This window comes from Chiloscyllium punctatum, chromosome 8 (assembly GCF_047496795.1).
Source record: "Chiloscyllium punctatum isolate Juve2018m chromosome 8, sChiPun1.3, whole genome shotgun sequence".
Lineage (NCBI taxonomy): Eukaryota > Metazoa > Chordata > Chondrichthyes > Orectolobiformes > Hemiscylliidae > Chiloscyllium > Chiloscyllium punctatum.
Window position 1 is genome coordinate 32,291,062 of NC_092746.1, and position 25,408 is coordinate 32,316,469.

General features: G+C 40.8%; 1 protein-coding gene and 1 long non-coding RNA gene across 2 annotated transcripts in view; one reads left to right on the forward strand and one right to left on the reverse strand.

Annotated features, from left to right (window-relative positions):
• LOC140480226 (uncharacterized) overlaps window positions 1-21,930 on the reverse strand; it is a 51,793-nt gene extending 29,863 nt beyond the window's left edge. The window contains exon 1 of the long non-coding RNA XR_011961220.1: window positions 21,865-21,930. This is a non-coding gene — a long non-coding RNA (uncharacterized lncRNA). The remainder of the gene's footprint in view (window positions 1-21,864) is intronic.
• A 144-nt stretch (window positions 21,931-22,074) lies between these two features.
• macc1 (MET transcriptional regulator MACC1) overlaps window positions 22,075-25,408 on the forward strand; it is a 62,218-nt gene continuing 58,884 nt past the window's right edge. Inside the window, exon 1 of the mRNA XM_072575341.1 lies at window positions 22,075-22,222. The gene's annotated coding sequence lies outside the window, so the exon portion shown is untranslated. The remainder of the gene's footprint in view (window positions 22,223-25,408) is intronic.

Below are 25,408 nucleotides of genomic sequence, written 5' to 3' on the forward strand. Positions count from 1 at the left end.
TAGTTATACTCACTGTGTTGTAGATATGTGTATATTCGCTGAGCTGGGAAGTTGATTTGCACACGTTTTGTCTCGTGTCTAGGTGACAGCTTTGGAAGCTCCCGTGAAACGCTATTGTGCTGTGTCTTCTGACTGTGTGCCCTGTTATCTCTCTTCAAATCTGTAATTTCCTTTAAACTCTTGACATTCTGTTCTGAAGTTAATTGGCTTTCCGATAGTTAGAGTATGTATGAATGGATTTTGATCGAGGTTGAATGTCCAGTATCTCTTGTCGGTCCTATACTCTCACTGCAATTATACAAGGAGTTGTTGAGGCCTACCTGGAATATTGTATGCAGTTTTAGTTTCCTTAATTGAGGAAAGATGTTCTTGCTAGAGATGGAGTACAGAAAAGGTTTACCAAATTGATTCCTGCAATGGCAGGACTGACACATGAGGGAGAGATTGAGTTGATTAGGATTCTAATCACTGGAATTTAGAAGGAAGAGGGTGATTTCATGGAGGGTAAATGTAGGAAAGACTGTTACCAATGGTGGGGGGAGTCATAGTTTAAAGGTAAGAGGTACACCTTTTAGGACTGAAGAGAAATTTCTTCACCAGGGAGGGGTGAGCCTGTGGAATTCACTACCATAGAAAAGTGGTTGAGACCAAAACATTGTTGTTTCAAGAAAGAGGTAGTGCCCCCTTAAAACAAGTTAGGCATCTCCATCCAGAATGTTATGAATGAATTTGTCTAGGTGTCCCACAATACTGAACTGGTCAAATCACTATGAACACAAGCTGGTGCCAATGGAAACAGTCTCAATTTTATTAGGAAACTAGTTATAATAACCTTTAGTTCTAAACACTGCTATTGTTAATCCTATTTGGCCTCTTAAGCTTACAATACTTCCCAAATCTCTTGGAGATTTGCACAGTCTCTCTCTCTGACTCTGTCTCTGTGGATCTGTAAAGCTTTCTCTCTTTCCCCCTCTTACACTCCCTCTCTCTCACTGGGTCAACTGGTCTTTCCTTTTGCCATATTGGTCTCCTCAGAAGACCATCAGGAGGTTCAAGAGATCAGTCTGTAGCTGAACCCCAGTTTTATACGTTTTTGACAATTTTCTGGAACTTTCTATAGTTCTGGCCAATCAAGGAGATTTGTTTAATAGTTTGAAACATTGACAATGATTTGGACAGCTTGCTATTGCTTCACTGTTTGTGCAGCAGGACCTGGTTCCTTTCTGCCTGGGCCCTCCTTTGTATGGTCGATATGTTGTTGGGGATATGTCTGTCCAGGATAACTGTTGCCTTTTACATTGTGCTAATGTCATTAGCATCTGGCTGCTGTGTTTGCACTGCACCTGGTGTCTAGGTTTTGTGACTTCAAAATTTTACTTGGCCAATGTACCCAACATCCTTGTTGTTTGGCCAAGTTACCAATCTGTGTTTTAGAAGCCATGAGGCTGCCACAAGGGGTCAAAGGATAGCGAGGCAAGACAGGATGAGGGCACTGCACTCAATGATGAGGCACAAAGGATCGAATAGCCTACTCCTGCTCCATCTTCCATGTTTCTTGAGGGATGTAGTGGCATTTGAGGCAATTCAGAGGTTCACTAGATCGACTCCAGAGATGAATAGTTTGTCTTGTGAGGACAGATTGAGTAGGTTAGGCCCATACATGCTAGAGTTTAGAAGAATGAGAGGAGATCTAAATGAGGTGCGTAAGGTACAGAAGGGAATTGACAAATGAGACGTAAAGAGGATGTTTCCTCATGTGGGCAATTCTAGAATGAGAGGACATCGTTGTAGGAAAGGGGTAACAGATTTAAAATATAGATGAGAAGAAATTACTTCTCTCAAAAGGTCATGAATGTGTTGAATTCAATACCTCAGACAGCAATGGATACAGCATCATTGAGTTAATTTTTGGAGCAATTGGAAACATTTTTAATTAGTAACATGTTGAAGCAGGGAGAAAAGTGCAGTTGCAACTGAGATGACATTTTCCATGGTTGTACCAAACAGCAGAGTAGGCTTGAGGGGCTGAATTGCCTACTCCTGCTCTTATTTCCTATGCTCTTAATATTAGCAGGGTCTTAATAACAGGGTGAAAACAATGACTGCAGATGCTGGAAACCAGATTCTGGATTAGTGGTGCTGGAAGAGCACAGCAGTTCAGGCAGCATCCAAGGAGCTTCGAAATCAACGTTTCGGGCAAAAGTCCTTCATCAGGAATAAAACGTCGATTTCGAAGCTCCTTGGATGCTACCTGAACTGCTGTGCTCTTCCAGCACCACTAATCCAGGGTCTTAATAGCAGTCAAAAGCCACAGACAAGCAGGAAACTAGACAACTTCTTTTGGTAAATGAAAGCAAAACATTGTGAATGCTGGAAATCTGAATTGAAAACTGTGAGTACTAGGGAAACTCAGCAGTTCGACCAACATTGTCGAGAACAAAACAGGGTTCATACTGAGTCTGAGTACAGCAATTCCTCCTTCCTTATTTGACTGGAAACATACTGATGTGGACATTCTTCAAAACACGTGATAGAAACTCATGCCTGTCTCTATCTTTACATTATTACCATCTCAATCAATGTTATACAATACAATACAGCACAGGAACAGGCCATTCAGCCCACCAAGCTTGTGTTGATTCCGAGTCCTATTTAAGCTACTTATTGCTTATAGGTGGTTTCTATCCCACTGTATGTCTCCTATTCATGTGTCTATCAAGATAAGCCTTAAAACATTGTAATGTGCTTGCTTCCACCACCTCCACTGGCAGTGCATTCCAGGCATCCATCACCCTCTGTGAGAAAAAGTTTCCTTGCACCTCTCCCCTACACTTTTCCCCTCACCTTGAACCTGTGCCCTCTTGTAATGGACCTTTCCACACAGGACAAAGCTTCTGACTATCTACTCTATCTATGCCTCTCATAAATTTTGTAGACCTCTATCAGGTCACCCTTCAGCTTCTCAGTCTTTTCAGTGAAAACAATCTAAGTTTATTTTTGATTTGATTTGATTTATTATTGTCCCTTGTACAATGAAAAGTGTTGTCTTATGTGCTTTACAGGCAGAACCAACTATCCTCATAACTAAACCCTTCCAGACCAGCCAATCAAAGTCCCGCAATGACTCTATAATTCTTGTACCTCTGTGATACCTCACAAATTTGTTCCTTCATTATCCTTATATTTTTAAGATTCACTCATTATACGAGTGTCACTGGCTGGGCCAGCATTTGTTATTCGTCTCAGTTGCCTTTGAGAAAATGGCCGTGAGCTGCCTCAATCACTGCAGTCAATATACTGTAGACTGACAATGTTGTTGGAATGGAAATATATTTCCAAGTCAGGACGGTGAGTGACTTGGAGGGGAACTTGCAAGTAGTGGCATTCTCATGTTATCTGTTGCCCTTGTCCTTCTTTATTGAAGGGGTTATGGTTTAAAAGTACTGCCTAAGGATCTTGGTGAATTTCTTCAGTGCATCTTGTAGTTAGTACACACTTCTGCTTTTGAGCACCTATGGTGGAGGGAGTGGATGCTTGTGGATGTTGTGCCAATCAAATGGGCTGCTTTGTTCTGGATGGTGTCATACTTCTTGAATGTTGTTGAAGCTGCATCCATCCAGACAAGTGGGGAGTGTTCCATCACACTCCTGACTGGGGCTTCATAGATGATAAAGAGGTTCTGGGGAGTTAGGAGGCGAGTTACTTTTTGCAGTATTCCTAGCCTCTGACCTGTTCTTGTAACCATTGTATTTATATGGTGAGTTTTGTTGAGTTTCTGGTTAATGCTAACAGTTAATAGGTTAAAGGTGTGGGATTCAATGATGGTAATACTACTGAATGTCAAGGGGCAGTGGTTAGATCATCTCTTATTGGAGATGATCATTACCTGGCATTTATGTGGTGCACATGTTACTTGCCAGTTGTCAGCTGAAGCTTATTCAGATCTTGTTGCGTTTGAACATGGACTGCTTTTGCTGGAATGTTGTCGGTCCATAGTCTTTGCAGTATTCAGTGCCTCTAAATGTTTCTTGACATCACATGGACTTAATCAAATTGGCCGAAGACTGTTACGTGAGATGATGGGGACCACAAGAGGAGGCTGAGATTGATCATCCACTTGATACTTCTGGCTGAAGATTGATGCAAATGCTTCACAGCCTTATCTTTTACACTGATGTGCTGAGTTCTTCCATCATTGAGGATGGGGATATTTGTGGAGCGTCCTCCTCTGGAGAGTTGTTTAATTGTCCACCACCATTAGCGACTGGATGTGGCAGGACTGCAAAACTTAGATCTGATCCGTTTGTTGTGGAATTGCTTAGCTCTGTCTGTCACTTGCTGCTTAAGCTGTTTGGCACCAAGTAGCCCTGTTTGGTAACTTCAAGAGGTTAACACCTCACTTTTAGTTATGCCTGGTGTTGCTCCTGGCACCCCTCCTGAATTTTCCATTGCTGTTGGCATGTAGAATACACACAGTAATATAATGTTGTCTTTATTTTTTCCTTAGCTCTAATTAAATAGATTCTGTTCTTGTTATCTCTGGCACACCTTCTCTCACAAACATTGCAATGTTATCATTGATCAATACTGCTACCCATCCTCCTTCCTTCCTTCCTTTCTTTCTTTTCCTATATTTCTTCAAAACCTTGCATTCAAGAATATATAGTAATTAATTTTGCTTTTCATGATAATAGGTTTCTGGCCTAGTACTGGCTGATATCAGATATCAAGCAGCACTGGAAAAAGCAGATATCAACAGCACTTTTAGTTAAAAGTGATAAATGTGATATGTCCCAATCTGAACACAAAGAGAATCAGAAATCACTACATAAATAACAAGAGGACAGTTTTTTTTTTAATGAGGACCAACAACAACATAAAGCTTTTCTATGTTCCTTGATGCAAAAAATATCCCAAGTACTGGTACAGGCATAAAGAAAACAAATGATACCAATTCAGAGAAAGGAGATTGATGTATTCCAAAGGGTTTTGGGTTGAGGCCCTGTTGTGCCCTCTACCTTAGGATCCTAGTACTGCTGAGTCTCATATAAAATCTCTTTCATTTATACTTTATTTTCTTTCTGTACTTAGCTTCTTTTTCTATTTCATTTTGCTTCTCTCTTGTTGCTTACCAATTTATTTAGTTCCTCCTTACGCATCTCAATTTATTGCTTTTCTTTTCTTTTTGCTTTTAGTCTTTCACTCTTTTGTCCACGCTCCTTCACATTGCAGAAAGAAAATTCAGTACAATTTGCAAATGACAAATAATGGGCGGCTCATCTTGTATATTTCAGAACGGAACTCCAGGGAACTCAAGGTGTGCACTTCCAGTATTATGTATTTTTTAACATTCTGGATTCAGGTGGGAATATGCAGGGTGGAAAGCCTGTCAGGTTCCTGACAAATCTAAATTAAGTCAGCAGCAGGGAAGGCTGAGGACGGCCTTCCTGCTGGAAGCTAATCAAGACCATTGAATATCCAATAAATGGGAAATTATGAGCCTCATCCTAGCCGTTCGGTATTCTACCAGGAATGGGAAGATGGGTTGCGGTTGCATATACCAGATAGAGTGACTGCCAACTCTGCCCTTGTTATCCTCTGTGACCTCAGCCTGGTGTCCCTCACCAGTTGAAAGAGCCGCTCCACACCTTTCACAAAAATCATACCACTTCCCTTAGTGAACCCTGCTGGGTGATGCCAGCACAACTCACCCACTCACTGGTCATCGTGAGTCTGGTCTGATGCTGATTCAGATTTCCCTGTAGTGCCAGCAGTGGTCACCATTCATTGTGGTGTTGCTGGGACTAAATAGCTGCCAGTTCTATATGTGATTGGCCAGAAGATCTTGGAGGTGGGCACAGATCACCAAGAGCAGGTAATTATCTGCCTGATTGATGTTCTATTCCATCATGGTTTCCAGAAATAATCACAGCAGGGTTGCCACCAGCTTTCCAGTAGATGGATGAGCCCACTGCTGCTAACATTAAATTCAGCCCTAATTTTCTGTTTTTTTCACATTTCACAGAAAACAGTGTGGAAACAGGCCATTCTGCCCATCAAGTCCACACCGACACTCTGAAGATCTTCCCATCCAGACCCACTCCTTTCACTATCTCTGCAATCCTGCATTTCCCATGACTAATCAACCTAGCCTGCCCATCCCTGACACTATGGGCAATTTAGCATGGCCAATCCAAACAGCTATGGGAGGAAACCGGAGCACCTGGAGGAAACCCACGCAGGCATGGGAAGAATATGCAAATTCCACATAGCCAATTGCCTGAGGCTGGAATCGAACCCAGGCCAATGGCACGGGGAGGCTACAGTGCTAACCACTGAGTCAGCATGGCGCCCATTTGGACGAGATGAAATTAGTTAAGCACAAACAAGCACAGGATGCAAAGCAAGAAGGCAGAAACAGATTTAGGGTTTTTGAGCAAGAGAATAGATAGGCAAAGAAGCATTCAAGGTATGCAGGAAGGTTGACTGACAAGAATTTTAATTAGAGTAGAATTGCACAGACTGAGCAGGTAAACAAATAGCCAGAATGCATGAAGCATACTAGGAAACTGAGAAGCATTTAGTGACGCACAGATTAGGGTGGAAAGCACTCAATATAAATTAAGTGGACACGTAGTTTGGAATAGACAGAGCAGACAGAAGCAAGATAGAAGTGTTGGTAATGCACATGTCTTGAATGAGTTCATTGATCAGATTTTTTTACGGCATGACTTTTCAAAACAAATGGTGTTGTGATAAGAACACACAATCCCTAAATGTCGCCACAGCTGCAGAATGCAAAGCAACAATTAAAACAAGTGGCCTCAGATTGAAAATCGAACACCTCAAAAGATTCTAACAACTATTTTAAAATAATATTCAAGAAGTGTATTTTCCTAACAGATAGGCAGTGTGTCAGAGTTAGTCGATAATAAATCTCCTCTTCTATACACAAGAATACCTTGCAATTTAGCTCTTTAATTTTGATTCAGTTAGATGTCAATTGAAATATAATCATTGTAAATTAATGAAGCATAAAAAATGTTGTAACTAATTGAGGGGTTTAAAAACAAGGGATCTAAACATACCATTTCATCTGATGAAAACAATGATCAAATGTATTCCTTTAGGACCTGCACATCTTTGCTTTTTGAAATCACTGTCTTTTATGCTCATAAAACATCTTGGATTACAATCAAGAATGACTTTGCATACATTGAGCAAATATTCTTTATAATCTTAACTAATACTTATTGACTATTCCTTTATTTTAACTGGACATCATTAATTAAGTATTTATAAATTATTTGTTTACAAGCTGTTTTACCAATTTATCAAGGCCATTCAGAAGAGCAGTACAAAACACTTCTCAACACAAAATTTATGGAATTGTTTCTGACATGCAGTACATATTTAGCTGTGTTTATATGAGATCAACAGATTTTAGCAAGTCAAGAGCCTCATAGATGTTTACAGCACAGAACGAGATCTTTTGGCCCATCACATCCACACAGTTCAAAGATCTCACTACACTAATTCTATTTTTCAGCTCTTGGCCATAGTTCTGGAGAGAACAATAAATGAATTGATAAAATGCTGGAGGTCTCTCCCTCCTTGTCTCTCTCAATCTCAAAGTCAGTGCTCAAGAAAAATGCAACTTAGGAAAATAGCCAATGTAAATGAATATGTAAATACTACTTAAATGTTACCAGAGTTTCTGTCTCCACCATCCTATACGGTAGGATTCCATACCCTCACCATACTTTGGATGAAAGAAAAACCTTAACTCCCCTCTTAATTTCCTACATCTTACAATAAACCTATGCCTGTGGTTATTCACCCCTCTACTAATGGAAAAAGTGCTTTCCTTTCCATTTGATCTATGCCCCTCGTAATCTTATACATTGTCATCAGGTCCCCACTCAACCTTCACTGCTCTGAGGAAAATAACCCCATCCAATCCAATCTTTTCTGATAACTGAGACTCTCCAGCACAGGCAGCATCCTGGTAAAACTCCTTTGCATTCTCTCTCTCTCTCACTGCTGCAATCACAGCTTTCCTAAAACATGGTGCCCAGAACAGTTGTGGCCTAAGCAGTATTTTCGACTGTTCCAATATTACCTCCCTGGTCGTTCCTTTCATGCCTCAGCTAACAAAGACAAGCATCCTCTCCGGGTACCGCCAGGGATCTGTGGGTATGCACACCAAGGTCCTTCTGATCTTCAGCATATTCCCCAGAGTCCTAATATTCATAGTGTAACCATTGTCTTTTTAGCCCTCCCCAAGTGCATTAACTCACACTTCTCCAGATTGTATTCCATTTGCCACTGCTCTGCCAACCTGAATAGTCTGATGATATTCCCTTGCAGATTATGGTTATCTCCCTCACTATTTATCACCCTATCAATTTTCAAGTCATTTGCAAATTTCATCATACCCCTGCATTTTAGTCAAAATCATTAATGTACACCACAAACATCAAGAGCCCCAGCACCAAACTCTGAGGAAACAGACTTTCAATTATACCATCATCGTCTACTTCTTCCCTCACAGCCAAATTTGAATCCCATGTACCATCTTGTCTTGGGTCCCATGGACTTTTACTGTCTTGACCAGTCTGTTATGAAGGACCTAATCAAAAGCCTTGCTAGTGTCCACGCAGATCATATCAAATGCATAACTCTAATCAACACTCCTGGTTACCTCCTCAAAAACTTTGATCAGATTTGTCAAACACAGTCTTCTGTTAACAAATCTATGCTGACTATTCTTGATTAATCCATGTCTCTCCAAGAGCAGATATGTTCTGTTTCTCAGAATTCTTTCCAGTAACTTCCACACAACTGAGGATAGACTGACTAAGAAATTTCCTGGCCTATCCCTTCCTCCCTTTTATTATAATGGGATAATGGTAGAAGTTTTACAATCCTTGATAACACCACACCCATGGTCAGAGAGGATCTGACCCCCTGATATCTCCTCTCTGGTCTCTCTAAACAGTCTACAATACATCTCATCGAGGCCTGTAGATTTATCCATTTTTATGGCTGTAAAACGCACTTGCACCTCCTCTCTCACTATATTGTTTTCCTTTCACATTTCAGTTTTCCCATCCTGATGTTTACATCTATCCCCAGTTATTCTCTTGATCTCAATATGTAAAAAAAAACGTTTGTATTGTCCATCATTTAACCCACCAATACTTCCTCATGCACTTTCAAAGCTTACCCAATTTATTTTATAAGTTCCACCCTGCACTTTTTATATTCTCTAAGTGCTCGAGCCCTCACTATCTGCCTTGAACTTTTTTTTTTAAACCCTAACCTTTATGTCCACCGACATTGTGTTCTCTGGTCTTGATCTAACCCTTTGTCTTTATGGAACATATCTGCCCGATATGTTTGCTATTTCTGCCTTGAATGCTTTATCTGTAGTAACATTCCAGTCCAATTAGAACAAATCACATCTTACCTTAATAAAATTAGCCTTTCCTCAGTTTAAAACTTTTATTGCAAGCTCATTTTATCCTTTTCTATAACTATCTCAAATTTGAGTTATGGTCATCATCTTCAAAATGCTTCCTAATGATACAACCTCCCATCTACCTGTGTTCACATTCAAACAGCAGACTCATAAACTACCTATTTTTTTGTTGGGCTTTCTACATACTGGCTTAAAAAGTTCGTCTGGATGCAATTTAAGGTTTTGCTCCTTTTCACCCTTGCACACTAAAACTTTCTCAATTAATATTTAAGTAGTTAAAAACCCTTTCAATTGCTGCCTTATTATTCTTACACTTCTCTGAACTATGATTATATATTTGATATTCTCTCCCTCGCTGACTGGAGACTATGGCACACAAATTTTTGCCCTTTTTCTTCAATCCATGGGGTCACATTTGATGATCTTTCCAATATTTAATTTCTCCTCACTGCTACAATTGATTGCTTCATTAATGTGATCACTCTGACTCCCGCCAATTGTCACCCCAACTCCCTCTGCAATCACCCTCTCTGCCTCATCTGAATAACTTGTATCAGGGAATGGTTAGCTGCCAATCCTGCCCATCTTTCAACTAAGTCTTAGTCAGATAACATACTACCAATGTGCCCATGCCCTCAGCTGGTCTATTGTATTCCTCAAGCTCCTGGTACTAAAATACATTTCATTTAGCCTTACTCACTTTTTTTTTAAATCTAGCCTCTGTTTCCCTCACATTTCAGACTCTCTAACTAGCATTTTAATTCCATCTAAGCTTCTCTCTCCTCTGAATTACTTGTCAGGATCTCATTACCCTGACAATCTAATTTAAATCCACCCAACAGCACCAGCCAACTTCCCCATGAGGATGTTGGTCTCCTTCCTATTCAAACTAGTACAGGTCCCATCACCCTAGGAAATAGTCTTCATGCATTATGAATCTGAAGTTGAATCCTGCCCCATCTCTGCAGACATGCATTAATCTGCTCTGTCCTTCTATCCCTATACTCACTATTGTGTGGCAAAAATGATCATCTTTGAGGACCTGTTTTTCACTTCTTACTCTACTCCCTAAAGTCTACTTGCATGATCTATTTTCTCTTTGTTCCTACGTTATTGGTCCTAACATGGATGATGAGCTCTAGCTGTTCATCCTCCCCTACAGAACATCCTGCAGACATTCCATTACATCCTTTACTCTGGCACTTGCAAACCAACATATCAGCTTGGAGTAATGTCTACAGTTGCAGACGTGTCTGACTATTTCCCACCTTAATGAATAAATTAGCAATATTTTTCTTCCATACTTCTTCCTGCCCTGCAACCCACAGATTAACACAGCCTTTGCTTTGATTGGCCTCCACAGAGGAACTGTCACTGTCACTGTCACTGTTTTCCAAGGACAGAAATGGTTTGCAAATAAGATGCACTCAGGTGATCTCCTCTCTAGCCATTTGGTCCCTTTCTGCTGTCTTGCAGTCACCCATTCCCCCTCTAACTGCACTTTAAGCTGCTGGGTGACCACATCTTAAAATGTGCTAACCATAAATCTCTCAGCCTCATGAATCCTCTGTAGTGTCCCTAGCTGCCACTCAAACTCCACAGCCTAGAACCTATATTGCTCCAGTTGGGGACACTTCCAGCACATGTAGCCAGCCAGACTTCTTTGGAATAGCTAGGATTTCCCACATTGCTACACAAATCACCATCCTGAACTCCATAGTCTCATCTTACCTGAACTGAATATGGACCCTTGTTTTTAATTTTATCCTTACTGCTACTTAAGTATAGGTTAGGAAAATCTTATTCTTGTTTATAACATACAATCAGAAATCTTCAACTCTATCAAGTGAAGAAATTTTGCTTTGATATCCTAAAAATCTTAAATACCAAGCCAAAGTATTTAAGCTTGTACTTTTGGTCTTAAATCAATATTCAGCCACAACAGACAAGATAGACATATCTACCAATTAAGGTTATTAAGTGTTGTAGAACAAAAGTTGGAAGATGAAGTTAAGATCATTAGAAATTGGAGCAGCAGTGAGTCATTTCATCCATCAAGCCTACTCTGCCTTTCAATGAGATGGTGATTTTTTTGATTGAGGGTTTAAGTCTACCTTTCAGGCTGCCTACCACAGCCCTTCTCTCACTTATCAACAATCTGTCTAACTGAGCCTTGAATACATTCAATGATCCAATCTCCTCTGATTGCTGTGGAGAAGAATTCCAAAGGTTGACTATCATCTGAGGGAAAAGTTTCTTCCTCATGTCCATCATAAATGGGCAATTTCTTAACATTTAATGAGTTCCCTAGTATTGGATTACCCTTTCGTCATCTATCCTGTCAAGTCCACTCAGAATTTTGTATTTCAATAAAATTATCTAGGCCCAATTTGCCAAACCTGTTTTTCATAAAAAAGTTTTAAAAAAATCACAAAACACCAGGTTATAGTCCAACCAGTATTTTTGGAAGCACTAGCTTTTGGAGCGCCACTCCTTCATCAGGTAGCTGTGGAACAGCATCATAAGACACACAATTTATAGCAAAAGGTCACAGTGCTATGCAACTGAAACAATACATTAAACAAATCTGGATTGCTGTTAAGTCTTTCATCTTTTAGAATGGGTTGCAAGTTTCGGTTCATTAATATTTAAATCCCAGAACTTCTTTTAAGCCATATTCTTGAAATAACTTAAGGTTTTATATTTTAAAAAGTGACATCTCAGCTCAGACAATGTATTAAAGGTGTGAGATCAGAGTCTGTCTGTACCTTAATCTTGAGTCAGACTGGTTATATTTCCAAAGTAGGAATTTATAAATTATTACATGGATTGGCTACCTGCAGAATGTGTGCTTTCTGAGCAAAATAGAATATATCTGCAAACACAACTCTGCAAATTCCATCTCACCCTATAGACTTTTTGTGTGTGTGCATGAAAGAGAGAGAGAGAGACAGACAGAATGTGTGCATGTGCGAGTGCGTGAGAGAACGTGTGTTTGTGTGTGTGCATGAGTGTGACAAATTATAAGTCTGACAGAGGGTGTGTATGTAGGCGAGAGTGCCCACATATACTCCTCTCATAGGCTTATAGTCTGCCACACTCATGGACACAAACACGCACACTTACATGCACACACTCTCTCTCTCCCTCTCTCTCACATACACGTTATTGGGGAGAATTTCCATTTGCAGATACATTTTGATTTGTTCAAAAATAACACAACCTGCAGGCAGCCAATCCATGTAACATTTTATAAATTCCTACTTTGGAAACAGAACCAGATTGACTCCAGATTGGGATATAGACAGACTCTAACCTCACACCTTCAATGCATTATCTGAGCTGAGATGTCACCTTTATATTTATAACACCTTAAGTTATCTTGAGAATGTGACTTAAAATGAGTTCTGGGATTTATATTTACTGAACCAAAACCTGCGATCCATTCTAACAGATGAAAGACTTAACAACAAACTCGGTTTGTTCAATATATTGTTTCAGTTGCTTGACAGTGTGATCTTTTGCTATAATTTCTCTGTTATGATCCTGCTCCACAGCTACCTGATGAAGGAGCAGTGCTCCAAAAGCTAGTGCTTCCAAATAAACCTACTGAACCATAACCCAGTGTTGTGTGATTTTTAACTTTGTCCACTCCAGTCCAACACTGGCACCTTCACATCATGTTTTTCATTAGCCACTGTTTCACTCCAGGAATCAGTCATGTGAACCTTCTCTAAACTACTCCTAATGTAAGCATATCCTTCCTTAAATAAGGAGACCAGAAGTGCACACCAGCACTCAAGAATTCACCAAAGCCTTTTATAGTTGCATCAAGACTTTTCTACTGTTTTAATCCTTCCATTTACAGAAAAGGCATACACTCCATTGGGCTTCCGAATTATTTATAATTTATCTGCACGGTAACTTTTCATGATTTTTTTTTTGCCTTTATTCATTCACAGCATTTATTGCCCATCCCTAATTGCCCAGAATCAACCACATTGCTGTGGGTCTGGAGTCAAATGTAGGCCAGGTCACGTGAGGGTGGCAGATTTCTTCCCCAAAAGACATCAGTGAACTAGATGGGTTTTTCTGACCACCAACTATTTTGTCATGGTCATCACTAGACTCCTAATACCACATTGTTGAAAACTGAATTCAAATTCCACCATGGTGGGATTCAAACCCAGGTCCCCAGAATATTACCTGGGTTTCTGGATCAACAGACCAACGAAAATGCCACTAAGCCATCACCTCCTCTAGTACATATAGTATATCTGGAGGACACCCAGACAGGGAAGGTGGTGGCATTATCACATTGGACTTGTAATCCAGAGGGCCAGGCTTAATGATTTTGGGCATGGGTTCAAATCTCATCACAACAGCTCGTGGAATTTACATTCAAGTAATAAATCTGAAATATGAAGTTAATTTCAGTACTGGTGAAACGATTGTCAACTGTTGTAACAATACATTAGGTCCCTTCATGGAAGGAAATTTGCTATCCTCATTCAGGCTGAGTTGCATGTGACTCCACACCCACAGCAATTCTGAATTGCCTCTAACAGGCCACTCGGTTTAAGGACAATACAAGGCAGAAACAATGGCTTTGCCAGTGCTGCCAACATCTCATGAATGAAAATAATTAGAGAGTGCTGTAGTCATAGAGATGTACAGCATGGAAACAGACCCTTCGGTCCAACCCGTCCATGCCGATAAGATTGCCCATAATATTAAGGTGCATTAGTCATAAGTAAATATAGTGTACGGGAATGGGTCTGGGTGGGTTACTCTTCGGAGGGGTGGTGTAAACTTGGTGGGCCGAAGGGCCTGTTTCCATAGTGGAGGAGATCTAATCAAAGCTGTGGTGGCTAACGGGATCAATTGACATGGAAGGAGGGCAGGATCAGGGTTTTGAGCTCGAAGATCATCCATGATTATATTGAATGGTGAAGCAGGCTGAGAGTTCACATGGCCTACTCATTCTCCTATTTTCTTTGTTTCTATAAGTTGCACACTGCACATGATGATACTTTATTTCTTTTCAGAAATAATGTAGCCTTTCCATATACTTTGTTGTTTAGCCACCACTACTCGATGAAGTATGCTTCAGCATCTCATGAACCATGAATAGTTAATTAGCTGTCGGATCTGTGACCCACATGGGTGCATCTGCTTTACCATCTCCTAATCTTCATGGAATCATATCATATCACTGCATTCGTACCCAAAAAATCCTCTTTAAGTAGTGAAAATTTAAATAGTTTTGGGCAGCATATTATTTGATATGAGTATGTGATACTTGAAATATTCCATAATATTATATTTTCCATTTTTCTCCTTTGACAAAACAGAATAAAAAGGAGAAGGTGTTGAAGGCGAGTTGCAGTTCCCTTCTTCTGGGGATGTAGGATTGGGGCAGGTACTTGCCTAGCAAAGGTTAAAGGTCAATTTTTAAAAGCCACATCCTGCTGGGCTTTCTGCTGAATATGAACTTGTTAGCAGTGCTGCAGTAGGATACTCAAACCAACTGCAGACAAAGTAAGGCCACTTAATGGTAAGGAAACAAATTTGACCCTGGACTGATCTGAGGCACAAACCAGGGAAGATTTTGAGGCCCAGGAACAGGCAGCAATGTACTCCATGAAGAGTTTTCATCCAGAAATATCTTCATTTGGTCTCCACTGCTCTCCTAGGCACTGCCACCACCTATCACTTAGTGGTCCTCAGGCCAACAAATACAAAATTAGGCAAATTGTCAACTTGCAAATGTACATTTTTATACACTGGTAAAAGACTAATGAGAAACTTTTTTTACTCACAAATATGTAGTAAAGTAATGACAGGCTCAAAATTGGACATTCTAAACTGACCCACACTGGAGAAATCAGTCCTGTTAGAAAATTAGCCAAACTAAGCTAAAAAGCAGCCAGCAGCTATCGGCTACAGAGAACAGTGGAAACCGAAGTCAGAGGTCACAAAGGTTTAGGGAGAACCAGTTACAAATAGTCCAAGGGTAGTGAAGTGGGAAAGTATCAATCAGACATTCTGACACGTTGACATCCAGCCAGTGTCTGAGGACGTGCACTTTACACCTCGTGACATTGCACCAGCGAAGGCTGTTGGCATAATCCCATTGGATAATTTGAAACCAGCTCACAATCCAATTGGCTAAAGGCCACAAAACATTCTGGAAGATCCAGGACAAGGGAGATAGAAACACACATATGGAAGCTACCCACTCGGTGAAGACTCACAATAACACACATGGTAGAAGACCACGTGGCAAACTCAAGGAAGAGATAACCCCTGAACTGCAAGACCAACCTTTAAAGAAGAGAGCCAGCCCTACAGCAGAGAGGAAAAAGATTGGCCCAGTTCAAGCACATGGATTGTTGTGGATAATATCCTTTCTCAGATGGGTAAAGATAGGTAGAGAGTAAATATTATGAGAATTTGAGAAATACTCATATGATGCCTTTAATAAGGAATATTTTGTTAATAAAATAGAGTTGAATCACAAACCGAATTCCATGCCCCATTGTCTACTTCACTGACAAGATCACTTGGGTAAATTGTTTTTATTACATAAACTGTTCAAAATGTCTAAAGTAGGGATAACATTGTCTTTTCTGGGGACTTTGATTAGAAGCGTTTGTGTAAATCTCTGAAATGCAGTGTAAACCTGGATTAAGAGGGCAGCTGTCCCACATGATTCTAGCTGGTGAAAGTGAGTAAAGGCTCTGACAACTGATTGGGCCAGAAGTCAGAAACATGTAATGTGAGGAGGACAAACAGCCAGAGTTAGTATAGTATTGGGGATCCATGGAAAATGAAATAGAGGAAAAAAAAGAGAGGCATGGAAGCCGAATACAGGATCAGAGGACACACGACATAGTGTGAAAACAGATATTGTTGGGGAACCACGTCGAAACAGAGAAGCTAGAGTAAGGTCATGGACCCAGAAGGTAAGAAATAGTCAAAAATGTTGGGGACCCAATGTCACAGAGAAATAAAAGAGCAGCTAATACAGGGTGAAGGACCCAGAGTGAGACAGAGCGTCAGAAAAGGAGAGAGCAGTAAATTAGAAAGAAAAAAATAAGAGGAATTGCACAGTGCTCAGAGAGGGAGGAGGTACAAAGAATGTACCTAAATAAGAAGAGGCCCAAGTGGGTCGAACAAAGCAAATATTAGGTCTGAGACCTGCAGGACCGAAATGCGGGGAGGTGGTGTGGAAAGCTGAAGGGAAGTGCACTTCCAACTTCAGCAAGTCTATAGTGATAGCCAGCCGCATGGAGCAGCTGAGGGGATGCGAAGTAAGGAGCAGCAAAAAATGAGGAGAAAGTGAGGACTGCTGATGCTGGAGATAAGAGTCGAGGGGTGTGGTGCTTGGGGAACACAGCCGATCGGGCACCGTCCGAGGAGTGGGAAAGTCGATGGTTCGAACATGGACTCTTCATTGGGAATCTGATGAATAGCTTGTTCTTGGGGCCTCAACCCTCCTGCTCCTCAGGTGCTGCCTGGCTGGCTGTGCTTTTCCAGCACCATACTTTTCAACGTAGGAAAAGTGAAGCAGGAACTGGAGAAAGTAAGAGTCAAAAGCAGATTAACCAAGAGAACGTGGTGCACTTGTGGGGCAGTCTCAGACCTCAGTGAGATAGGGCACACTGGGAGGCACAGCGTGCAATCAGTAATTGGGACACAGCCCAAAAAACTGTGGACGAGCTGACCGAGAAATGCATATTGCGCTCAGAGTCCTGCACCAGCCAGACAAAAAAAAAAGAGCCTGTGCACTGCAGAACATTCAAAATGTCAGTAAGAGATTGAAAAATTAAAATCAAAACTTTAAATGGCACAGTGGTTAGCACCCCTGCCTCACAGTGCGTGTCCTTGATAAGTATGTACCTGTCAGGCAAGGGGGAAGTGCTTGAGCAAGGGAACCATGGTTTACTAAAGAAGTTGAATCTCTTGTCAAGAGGAAGCTTATGTAAAAATGAGACGTAAAGGCTCAGTTAGGGCCCTTGAGAGTTACAAGTTAGCCAGGAAGGACCTAAAGAGAGAGCTACAAAGAACCAGGAGGGGACATGAAAAGTTGTTGGCAGGTAGAATCAAGGAAAACCCTAAAGTTTTCTATAGGAATAAAAGAATGACTAGAGTAAGATTACGGTCAAGGACAGTAGTGGAAAGTTGTGCTTGGAGTCAGAGGAGATAGCAGAGGCATTAAATGAATACTTTTCATCAGTATTCACACAGGAAAAAGACACATTATCGAAAAGAATATTGAGATATAGGCTATTAGACGAGACGGGATTAAGGTTCACAAGGAGGAAGTGTTTGCAATTCTGGAAAGTGTGAAAATAGGTAAGTCCCCTGGGCCGGATGGGATTTATCCTTGGATTCTCTGTAAAACTAGGGAGGAGATTGTAAAGTCTTTGGCTTTGATCTTTATGTCACTATTGTCTACGGGAATAGTGCAAGAAGACCAGAGGATAGCAAATGTCCACTTGTTCGAGAAGGGAAGTAGAAGCAACCCTGGTAATTAGAGACCAGTGAGCCTTACTTAGGTTGTGGGTAAAGTGTTGGAAAGGATTATAAGAGATAGGATCTATAATCATCTCAAAAGGATGAATGTGAGTAGGGATAGTCAACATGGTTTTGTGAAGGGTAGGTTATGCCTCACAAACCTTATCGAGTTCTTTGAGAAGGTGATCAAACAGGTGGATGAGGGTAAAGCAGTTGATGTAGTGTGTATGGATTTCAGTAAATCTTTGGTAAGGTTCCCCTTGATAGGTTATTGCACAAAACACGGAGGCATGGAATTGAGGGTGATTTAGTAGTTCGGATCAGAAATTGGCTAGTTGCAAGGAGACAGAGGGTGGTGGTTGATGGAAAATGTTCATCCTGGAGTCCAGTTACCAGTGATGTGCCACAAGGATCTGCTTTGGGGCCACTGCTGTTGGTCATTTTTATAAATGACTTGGATGAGGGCAGAGAGGGATGGGTTAGTAAATTTGCAGATAACGATAAAATTGGTGGAATTTTAGACCATGCGAAAGGATGTTACAGGTTACAGAGAGATAAGTTGCAAAGCTGGGCTGAGAGGTGGCAAATGGAATTTAATGTGGAAAACTGTGGGGTGATTCACTTTGGAAGGAGTAACAGGATCACAGAGTACTGGGCTAATGTTAAGATTCTTAGTAGTGTGGGTGAGCAGAGAGATCTCGGTATCCGTGAACATAGATCCCTAAAAGTAACCACTCAGGTTGATAGGGTTGTTGAAAAGTTAACAGTGTGTTAGCTTTTACTGGTAGAGAGATTGAGTTTCAGAGAGAGGAGTTCATGTTGCATCTGCACAAAACTCTGGTGCGGCTGCAAATGAATCAAAACCTATTTCTCCCACTTTAATCTGAGCCCTACTTTCAACTCTCTGGTCTTATTTATTCAATGCTTATTTGCTCATAGTTTAAGTACTAATCCAGAGATCATTATTTTTGCAGGTCTGATTTTAATTAAGCTTTTAGTTGCTCATATTCCCTTCGGAAAAGGTCTTACTTAGTCTCAGCTAGGTCTTTGATAACCACATGCATCACAACAACTGGACCTTTTCAATTCCATTCCAAGTATCACTCCAGACTAAAAGAGATCTCTTTCACCCTGGCATTGGGCAAATTGGGTCTCTTGTCCTTGGCTGAAGAAACAGTACGTTTCCCTCAACTATGTGGTTCCCTTTTACTTCTAATGGCGGTGCTTTGGTCAGTTTGTTCATTCCACCTTGCACTCCATCCCATTGTCCACAGAAGCTGCAAGAACATCAAACCCAAAAGACAATTTGCAAGAGCTGAGGATCTTCTAGTCATATTCCCTTGTTCTTTACTACAGACAAAAATCTGCAATGACTAGTTTCAGAGGTGTGACTGTCTTCTGGAACAAAGCATACTAATGGGAAATCAAGTCAGAAATTATCTCATTCCATTAGAATAAACAAAAGGGAGATGAAATGGAGCATGTTTCAAGGGAGCCAAATCAAATGAGTTAGATATCTCTACTCAAATAAAAGCATAATACAGCAAATGCTGAAAACTGAAGTAAAAACAGATCATACTGCAGAAACTCAGCATCTGTGGAGAACGAAAGGATAACATTTTTAATGTTTTAAAAATCCTCACTGTTAAACTAGAAAAGTTATGAATCATTTATCATTTTGTGTGTTACAAACATTGGAGTTGCTGTTAACACTTAGTCAGTGTTGGAAGTAAGTCTGGAAGCTAAAGCAGCGTGTATTGAAACTAAACGTGGCTATGGATAATGTTTCCAATCAGCATGTGAATAAGGACAAGGAGGGTGTCAAGATGAATCTTGGAGCACAAAATTCAAGTGAGATACAAACAGCCTGACAATTCAATAGCACCAATTTTAATACAGCAATAATATTCCAAATTACATCCATTATCTTTACCTGGAGAAATACGCTGCACACCAGAATTATTGGCTGTTTTGTATGTTACTTCTTGATGCTCTGACTATTAGTAAAACCAGTCAGAACAGATTCAGAAGGGTAGACCCTGCCTGACTAATGTCATTTTACTCAAAGAAATGACAACCCAAAAACACTATAATAAGATCTGCAATCAAGACTGATATTCAACACAGTACAGAAGGAGTATTTCACTGTCAGACATGCTATCTCTTAGATAAGGCACATAAAACAAAGTACGATCTGTTCTCTCAAAAGGACATATAAGATCAAATGTCGTAATTTTAAAGCACAACAGAATTCTCCTTAATGTCGTGACCAATATTTTACCCTCAACTAATTTCAGTTCATTTGGTTATTAACACATCACTGTTTGTGGGACATTATTAGAGTCATAGTCATAGATACGTAGAGCACAGAAACAGATCATTCAGGCCTACTCATCCATAACGATCAGATATCCCAACCCAATCTAGTCCCACCTGTCAGCACCCACCCAACCCTGACAACATCCTTGTAAATCTTTTCTGTATCCTTTCAAGTTTTATAACATCCTTCTGAAGGGCTCACATTGGTTGGTATTTCTGGCATTGAAATAATGAATACACTCATAGCTGACAGCTACTTTGGTATGTCCCAAAGTCAGAAAAAATTCGTGACCAATATCACCTAAGGCTGAAGAGAGCAAACGCATGGAAACCTCACCAACTGTTAGTTTTCTTCTAAGACACACATCATCCTAACTCAGACCCACATCACTGTTTGTTCATTTTTGCTGGATCAAAATCCTAGAATGCATTCTTGACAGCACTGCAGTGTATCTACATCCCAAGGACAGCAGCAGTTCAAAATGATAGGTGACCTCCATCTTCTTGAGGGCAATTATAGATGGGCCATAGGCCTAGCCAACATTCTTCTGATTGAATAAAGAAAACTTCTTTACACAAGGAATGAGTTACTTGTGGAATTAACTTCCAATTGATGTAGCACTAGGCGCATTTAGAGTCATAGAGATGTATAGCACGGAAATAGACCATTCAGTCCAACACGTCCACGCCAACCAGACATCCTAAACTAATCTAACCCCATTTACCAGCACTTGGCCCATATGCGTCTAATCCCTTCCTATTCATATACCCATCCAGATGCCTTTTAAATGTTGTAATTGTACCAGGCTTCACCACTTCTTCTGGCAGTTCATTCCGTACACACACCATCCTCTGCATGAATAAGTTACCCCTTAGGTCCCTTTTAAATTATCCCCCTCTCACCCTCAACCTACGGCCTTTAGTTCTGGACTCCACCCTCACCCGCAGGGAAAATACCTTGTCTATTTACCCTATCCATGCCCCTCATTGTTTTATAAACCTCTATAAAGTTCATCACAGCCTCCACTGCTCCACCAAAAACAGCCCCAGTTGATTCAACCTCTCATAGCTCAACCCCTCCAACCCTGTCAACATTCTTGTAAATCTTTTCTGAACCCTTTCAAGTTTCACAACATCCTTCCGATAGGAGGGAGACCAGAATTGCACACGTTAAGAAGCAATTGGATGATACAACGTGAAAATTATAGAATTTCTCCCCAAGGGAGATTTAATATGGGCCAAAACAATCCCTTAATCAATTATGTACATTTGCCGTCATTCTTATGTATGTTTCTTCCTCCGATACAAAATGACGATCACGTTGATTCATGCTCCCCAGGACTTTGATACCTTATCCTAATACATATCCCATGTTGTGCATAAAACGGAGACTAAACAATTCCTCAAGCGAAGTTTTGACCATTTAAAAAAAAATATTTTTCCCAATCTCACTTCTTTCCCCGAAATAAAAAGTTATTCTGATCCTCCCCCACCCAGATTTTGCACTTTATATCACACCAAGCTGGAAACATTCTTACTACTTTCAACTTCCTGAGAGTCAATCACGTATCGAAACTTGTTTGAGGACCATCCCAAGATTCTGCACTTTCAGGTGCTCCAAGCGGGCGCGCTGTGCACTCTGGGGATTGTAGTTCATAGCAGACCATTAGCAGGGGGTCAATGAGCAATGTAGGGACTCCAAATCCCATACTGTAGTGGGCGAGCCGCAGGTAGGGTGTTGCCACGAGGGAGGAGCGTCTAAAACGTTCACCTGGATCTCCGAGTGTTGCTTGTAGACAGCCTGAGAGTGAGCAGGATCTAACTTTAAACTGCACATAAACATTACTGATGTGGACATCTACTCGCAGAGGAACTGTGTCTGAGGTTGATAGCATGGTAAGGGAAGGTTGCTGAGGGGATGGGATGGGTTGGGAAGGGAAATGTTCCGCTCTCCATTGTATCCAGCCTTTGGGACGCTTATGACATTTCGTTAACTGGAGAAATGAACTTTAAATCCTAACATAAAGAAGTCACTTCGTAGCATTGGAAATGACTTCTGGCTTAATGCTGCCGCCAATTTTGGTGTGTTTTACAGTTTGTAAAGAGGAAAACCCTGCACTCAAGTGGGCTTCTTGTGTGTTTTGTTTTAAAATGAATTGATTATGTTACATTTTAAAAATCACTGACTGCAATCAATTGATCAGCATTTCTCAATGGTTGTAAATGTGGACGTTTCAGATCTCTAGAAGCTTAGTTCCGTCCTGTTCCTTTCGTCCATGCTTTCGGCAATTTTCCCACATTTTCTTGCTGTTCCTGCCCGGAACCACTGATTTTGTTTTTTCAACATGATTGGCTTTTATTCAACGTGAAACACTTTTTGTTTTAAATGGCAACCTAATGTCTGAGAAGAAGCCGGCTTATTCGTGGTTTTTCGAGTTCTTTGTTTTTTGTGGAATATTTTGATTGCATAGCCGGATTGAGTCATACCCCTTTGCAGCTCTGTTTTGTTTCATTACTGATAGATCGGGGAAGATTTGCAATCCTGAAAGGCAAGCTAAACCCTGAGCTAATCGATAGATGTCAGCCTGGGTTGTAAAAGTCTCAAAAGGAGAGGCACAGCCTTGTGAAGGGAGCAAAGCAAGCAGGGGGTATAGCAAACAGGATTGAGAAAGGGGAACACGTTCATGTGTATTCAGACAATCCAGATTACATTTGGTCAGGCAAAACATTGCTACTTAAAGTAAACGTAATATTGAGAACCGATCAGCGTGGATGGAGAATTGGTTAATTAATAGGAAGCAGAGTCTGAATAAATGTCAGATTTATTATCAGGGTAAGTGTGATTTTGTTTGGAGGTCGGCAGACTGTCACCAATATGTTCCACACCGATCAGGAATAAGATCTCAACTAACTGCAAATGCTGGAGAGCTGACACAAAAACAAATTGTTGTTGAAACTCAAACTCAACAGGACAGGCAGTATCTCTGGGGAGAAAGCAGAGTTAATGTTTCAAATCTGGTGACTCTTCACCACTGATAGCATTTAGGAAAAGTAGTATTTTATGCTGCATATGAGATGGGGGTTTGGGGGAAGAGATGGAAATTAAAGGGATAGGCAGATGAGGGGTTTATAAGGATAGTAGGCCAGGACAGAAGAGAAGCTAAATAAGTGATCATGAGAATTGAGCTTAGGAGAGAATAGGTTGGCTGTGTTAGACCACCTATGTCATGATAGGACCGAGTTTGATGGTGGGTGAAAAAAACATGGAGGGACAGAATCCTGCTCATTCAGTTATTGAGCCCTGTGTTGAGTGCTAGAGGTCACAGGGTCTCCAAGGGGGACATGAGATGTTCTTTGAGCTTGTGATGAGCCTCGCTGGAGTGTTGCAGCCTAAGACAAAAATGTTGGCCAGGAACAGTGGTGAGTTGAAGTGGTAGTCAGCTGGAAACTGTGTGTCATTTTTATGGACAGAATGTCGGTGTTCTGCAAAGCTGTCACCAGGTCTGTTTTGTCTCCCCATTGTGGAGCAATCTACATTGTGAGGAGTGAATACAGTAGACTGATTGCCATGCACTCCATTCAATCTACTGCTTCACCTGGAAGGTATGTCCAGGGCCTTGGAAAATGAGAGAAGAGGCAGACAGGCAGGTATTGCACCTTCTGCAACTGAATGAGAAGGTGCCATAAGGGTGAGGTGAAGTGTTAGAAATGGAGATGTCCCAGAAGGAATGGTCCCTACTGAAGGCTGATGAAAGAGAAGGGAACTCTGTTGTGTCAGGTATTGGCATATCATTGAAGGTGGTGGAAGTGGCAGCTGATGAACCTTTGGATGCAGAGGCTGGTGGAGTGGTAAGTGATTACTGGGGGACCCTATTGTTGTTAGGGGTGAGAAGAGAAGGGGTGCAGGCAGAAGCGTGGGAGTTAGGTTGAGGTGGCTAAGGTCCTGTGTAATCCTTAATTGAGAAAAAACTAGACATTTCTCGGGCTCCCCTGTGGAAGTTGATACGATCAGAAAAGACTTGATGGAGAAACTGGAGAATGGGATGGAATTCTTGCAAGAAACCAGGTGTGAGGATGTATGGTCAAGGTAACTGCTGGAGTTGAAAAGGCTGTCCATCAACATCTACTACAAACTATCTCCAGATGAGGAAACAGATGTCAAGGAAAGGAAAGCAGTTGGAGATGGACGAGGTGTAGATGAGGGCAGAGTTGAAATTGGAAGTGAACTTGATAAGTTTTCCTGAATCCTAACAAAAGAGGGAAGGAGCATTAGTGATGTCATTGATATATCTGAGAAAGAGTTGTGGGTGAAGACAGGAGTAGGATTGGAACAAGGAATGTTCCATATACTCCAAAAAGAGATGGGCATTGCAGGGTCTATGTGGGTACCCTTTGCCACACCTTTTGACCTGAGGAAAGTGAGAGGAGTTCAAGGCATGAAAGAGGAGAGATTGTTTATATACAGAGCTGGTGGAGTGGCCTAAATGTCTGCTCTGGAAAGAGATTTTTTTTTATAAAATGTGGAAATTGAAAGCTGACAGTTGGAGGACTTAAGGTGAAGGTTTTTTTGATTTTCAGTAAGTGCTTGACTTTTTTGTTTTAACACTTGTATTTTTAATTTTTATCTTTTACATGACTTGGATTACAATCCCTTGATAAGGAAGGATAGCTTATTTTTTATGTATTAAGTGCTACTTTTTAGGCATAATGTCACTAAGGGCATTCAAAAGATGACTAGATTTAGAGATGTGATTACATAGGATTAGTTAGTTAGATGGGTGACTCACAGGAAAAGTAAGGTAGTTCAGAAATTTCCTGTGGCTATTCCCCTATCAAACAGAATCTGTTTTGGGTACTGCAGAAGGGGATAATCTCTCAGGAAAATGTGATTGTCACATCTTGGGCACTAATAATGAATATTATGTCAAGCAGGGTTTGTCAAGATTTTAAAAATAATTATTTTGTGGGCTCTCCTGTCAGGGGCACAGACAGGAGGTTCTGTGGCAGTGAGTGTAAATCTCTAGGTTAGTATGTTGCTTTCCTAATGCCAGGGTTAAGAATGTCTCAAAACACTTGAAGCAT